The sequence below is a fragment of the Dipodomys spectabilis genome, unplaced genomic scaffold (genome assembly GCF_019054845.1).
Source record: "Dipodomys spectabilis isolate Male_0828 unplaced genomic scaffold, ASM1905484v1 ptg000383l, whole genome shotgun sequence".
Lineage (NCBI taxonomy): Eukaryota > Metazoa > Chordata > Mammalia > Rodentia > Heteromyidae > Dipodomys > Dipodomys spectabilis.
The window spans coordinates 339,997-345,907 of NW_024871060.1; positions in this window are offsets into that span (position 1 = coordinate 339,997).

The window sequence follows — 5,911 nt, forward strand, 5'->3', positions numbered from 1 at the left end:
CACTTTGTTACAATTTACCATTTCAGTCATGCCTCACTTCTGGCTTCTTTGCTGATTAATCAGAGATAAGCTTCTCATTGACTTTATTTTGTGGACTGCCTTCAAACAGCAATACTAACATCACAGCCTACCAAGTAGCTAGAATGAGATACATGAGCCACCTGCTCCCAACTTCTATTCACTACTTGTATATGAGCTTTCACAGACTAAATTATTTTACGCTTTTATTGAGTTCTACTACATCAAGATTTCCTTTTATATGATTTTAATGCCAAATATAAGAATGCTTCTATCTCCAAATTTTTCAAGACATCTTCCTTTACTTGATATTTACATCACTCTTTTCATTTGATATGCCACCTTCAAATCTTGCTTGAAGTTAATATTTGAATAAATTGTTATGTTTAAACATTCACTTTTTAATTCTCCCCAATACTGTCTAACTTATTACCCCTTATTAAAGAGAATGTCATTCCAGAAGTATTTGGTTTTACACACTTATTAAATTTTCCTAGATAATATTTATGCAGCTCTAATCTGGTACCCTATAGACCCATTGATTTGTATAACCTTTCCTCTACAAATATAACAATTTTACACTAACAGCTTTAATATTGGACAGAAAAATATATTCCAGTATATTTTCCTTTGTCAATGAGTTAAAGAGTGTTGGTCACATGTTTTCAGAAATTGTCATAAACTTACAAATAAAACTGTGAAGGTGGGCGTTGTTGGCTCACACTTAAAATCCTAGCTGCACAAGAGGCTGAGATCTGAGGTTTGTGGTTCAAATCCAGCTGGAACGGGAATGACTGTGAGACTCTCATCGCCATTAAACACAGAAAACCAGAAGTGGCACAGTTGTTCAAGGGGTAAAGCACTCACTTTGAGGTGAAGAGTTGAGGGACAGTATCCAGGCCCAGATTTCACTCCCCATGAATGACCAAACAGAAAGGGACAAGGGAAAATTAATATCTTTGGTCAATTGTATCTTCCAATCCACAAAATATATGTCTCCATTTACTTAGAGTTTTGCTTTTATATTTAGCATTGTATAATTTTCAGTGACAGTGGGTGAACAACACTGAAATACATTTTGATGAGATGTGAAGATAGCACAAAAAATCGACAGAAAACCATTGAAAAATAAGGAGCAATGGGAATGGGAAAGACAGAAACAGGTTAACCAGGCCTTTGATCATTATGTGAGTGTGTAAAATATTTCAATAAGATTTCTTCCTACAATTTATATACACCAATTTATAAATATCTTTCAAAGGCATTGGTATTCAAGTATGACATAAGGGATAAATACAGATTCTGTGGTGAAATGAAAGATAGATGAGTAAATACATTATTATGGTTATTGTATAAATAACCTAGGAAATTTGGTCAATATTCTGAGGGCTCATGGCTCATTAGATTAGAAGGCCATTGATATCTAAGATAATACTAAAATGTTAGACTTGAGCCTATCTTTAAGACTGCTTAATGCTATTGCTTTTGAGTCTGTATTCTCTTTGTTGTTGTTGTTGGTGGTGGTGGTGGTGGTTGTGGTGGTGGTGGTGGTCATGGCCTTGAACTCTGTGCCTGGGCACTGTCCCTCAGCTATTCAGCTCAAGGCTAGAGCTCTACCACTTGAGCCATAGTGTCACTTCTGGTTTTCTGATGGTTTATTGGTGGTAAGAGTCTCATGGACTTTTCCTGCCAGGCTGGCTTTGAACCATGATCTACAGATCTCAGCTTCCTGAGTAGCTAGCATTATAAGTGTGAGCCACTGGCACCAGGATTGAGTCAATATTCTGAGTACAAGGAAAAAATAAAATGGTTTGGAACCAACTTGTAGAACACTGCGTTTTTGGCTTCAGAATAGAGCTGGCAGGTATCTTATGAGTAGATAGCTTTAGGAAAAATTGAATATATAATTCCACATGGAATGCTACAAAACATTTTAGCAAAGTTCCAAAAATGATAAGGACATGAAATGCAAAAACTACCGTGGTAATAAAGGAAATGTTTAGGAGTTCTTTCTTTATTGATTCTGTTGTAAATGGACAATGTTATTTTATTCATTTTTCTTGTTGTTGATTCCTTTGTATGTTCTTTCCCCTATGGCATATCCCCTGTTGTCACTGTACTCAATTTTGATACCCAACATCTTGTATATACATGTCTAATCTGAGGAATGGAATGGGAATTACAAAACACTGAAAGAAGGACACATGATGAACCATTGCAACAAAGATACACACAGGAGAGTATATTGGAAACGAATTTTACCACTTCATGCTATGAGGGTTGGGTAGATTAAAATGAGAGAGCTAGGGGAGAGAAATGATAGTGCGACAACAACAAGGAAGGGAAGAGGTATCAATGATCAACAAAGAAGGTACTCATTGCCTTACTCATATAACTGTAACCCCTCTTTATAACATCTCAAGAATAAAATAAAATAAAGTAAAATCAATAAAGAACATGTTTGGCAAATAAAGTAAACTGATAAGTTACAGACAAATGAAACTAATATGCACTTATTCTGATATACATGTATGTACACATCTGTATATTCATATGTGTGTATACATATATAGGTATTTCCATATACATATATAGGTAGGAATTTATGCATATGTACACAGTGTGTGTATACAAATATATATATATATATATATATATGTATTTCAAGAGATTTGAATAAGAAATACACTAAGAACATATTAATGCCAATGAAAAATTTTAACCTCCTGAATAAGTTATCAAAAATCCACATATATATCTTTATAATATACCAAGAACCAAAGAACATATGGAAAGATCATAACAAACCTAGACATTGCAAACAAATACAGATTTGTAAAAATAGAAAAAACAATAAGACAACACTACACAACCACTATGTAGAAATTGGTATCCTCATACATTGGTGATTGGCACTTAAAATGATATAGTCAGTTTGTTAAACATACTGGCAATCTTTAAGATATTACACATATAGTTGCCTCTATGAGCCATCATTTTGAATCATAATTTTATATACAAAATAGATTTCAACATATGTCCAATGAGACACATGTACAAGAATATGCATAGCAAAACCTTTTACAATAAGATATAATAAAATGTTGAAATACCCATTGAGGATGTTAGACAATTATACACATGCATACAAAACAATATGGTCTAGCCATGCAAAAATTTACGTGGACTTACTTGAAAACCCTAATATTACATGGGATAAATGGATAAAATAGACTACATTTTCTAATTTTATGGGCTTTTTAAAAATTGGAACATCTGTATTGGTAGACTATGAAATTATGGTTGGTCAAGTGGAGTATAGGTTGAAATGATGACAGGAAGGGTCTACTAATAAATATTGGAGTATTTTGAGAGGGTAATGATGATAAAATGTTCTAGAACTGAAGGTGATGTTCACACTCAAACTCTTTAACATTCTAAGAATCATTTACTTTATCAGAGAATTACAGATTGCATTTGTATGAACATTAGGAAAAATTTTAGAATAGCAGTGGGTGAATCTGGGTAATAATTTAGAATTTAAAATCACAGAATTCTGTAATGCATAACTTTAGTATGCGGATGAATAAGGCTATCAATAAAATATGATCTGTGATATATCCTATGAGTGACTATGACATTGCAAGTAAGTGCATATTCCACAAAATTATGTAAATTGAGAGATGAGATAGGATTGAGGGGAATGAGGAATAATGATCATCAAGATGCACTGTATTGGGTTGGTAATGTGGCTTACAGGTAGACATAATGGTAATCTGAAGCCCTGGGTTTGATTCCTTAGTACTACATAAACAAAAAAAATTGGAATTGGCATTGTGACACAAGTTCTACAGTGCTAGTGTGAGGTAAAGCATCTCAAGGACATTGCCAAAGCACTGAGTTCAAGCCCCAAGACTGGCCAAAACCAAAAATGATGCATTGTATTAAGACAGGTACTAGCGTCTCATGCCTGTAATCCTAGATACTCAGGAGGCTGAGGATTGAGGTTTGAGGCTAGCCTACGCAGGAAATATTGTGAGATTCTTATCTCCAATTAAATCTGAAAGTGCTGCTGTGCTTCAAGTGATAGAGTTCTAGTGTTCATTCAAAGGAGCTCAGGGTCAGCGCTCAGGCCAGGAGTTCAAACCTCAGGGGAGAAAAAAGAAAAGAAAAATAACTCACTAAACACTATTCCTAAACTACATGGTCAAACAGCAACTCCCACAAAAATTCTTAAAGTTAATTAGAAATATGATTAGAATAAAATACAGTCATTTTGTGGACCATAGTTAGAATAAAAAAGTTTTCTACAGGGGACAAAGTAAATTTTATATCTCCTCCAGTTTAAGTTGAAATTTGTTCTTCAATCTTCTTAAATCATTTATGAAATTGACAATACTGCCAATCATAGGTCAATTTCCTTGAGGAACAGATGGAATTCTGCTGTCTTTTCATAGCAAACCATAGATGTGATATATCTGATATTTTAAAGCATATTTTTGTACTATAATCATTTCATTAGGGTAATATCGGTCAGAATTTTTTCCAGTAAATCCTATCCCTTATAATAAATTAGAGCAAGCTGTGTCAGTCTCCCAGTAGTATCACAAAATAGCTTATGAAATGAACCTAAAAGGAGGAAAGATTTATCTTGACTTCTGAATTGATGCATTTCAGTTTATGTTTCTTATCCTCATTGCTTTGGGTTGGTGGTGGCACAGGACGCCATGTCAGGAAAATGTGATGGAGTATGTGTATTCATGGAAGCCAGGAAGTAAAGAAGAGGAAGAATAGGGGTGAGAGAGGGAGATAGAGGAGTAGGGGCGAGGAGAGGGAGAAGTAAAAGGAGGAGACAGAGAAGAAAAAGAAGGAAGAGTAGGAAAGGACTTTGATCTTAACATCCTCTTTGACAACAAGTTCTCAGTGACCCAATTTCTACAACTCTGCCCACTTGAAAAGGTTCACCACCTATTTATGGCAACATCGTGAAAGCTAATTATTAATCCCAATCCTTAATGATTTTAGATTTAATTTCTAGAGTGGTTGGTAAATATTTCTATACAATTGTAATAACTTTTATTGCTAAATATTTACTTGAATTAATCAGAGGAGATTTTTGTCACGGAGTTGGCTTGGTTATACCATTGCTGGAGAGATGAATGAAATATTTTGTATGCAAATATATTTTATTTAACTGATAAGGAAGCTTCAAGATATTTCACTTTGTGACCTTCAAAAATGACTATTACATCTGAGTCATAATGACTTGAAATTTTCATAATTTAAGGCATTTCTATTCAAGTTTTTGTCATCTATAGAGACCTTCTTTCTTTCTAGTCAAAGGAAAAATGAATAGTATCACAATCATTTATTTCTTAATTATTCAATAGAGAGTAAGTATAATATGAATTTCCTGCCATTCAAAAATAAGTTATATTCAAGTCTATAGGAATAATGTATAAGTCATGGAATATCTTGCTTTAGTTATCTCATATTGGGATTGATTCAATTTTAAAAAATCACTTTTGACATAAAATAAATGAAATTCAGTTTTTCTCTGAAATGACTTGGTACTCAAACCTCAGAAATACATGAGCAGTACACACTTAATCCACAAATTTATTACTCAATTCAAAACCTCTTAGTCTTAAATTCCTTAATAACAGTACTACCTCTTTATACCTATATAATATTTTATGCATTTTTATATTTAAGTTTTTCACGTCTCCTTTCTATCCCTCCCCTTCTCTTATACTTTCCATATTCTTCTCTGAATATTTTTTCAATTTGCATAATTTTAAGTGTTTCACTTGTTAATTTTTAATTTTTGTTTTTCTATTTTTTCTCTCTTTTTTATATTTCTCTTTCTTCTTATTTTCTCTCTACTATCATT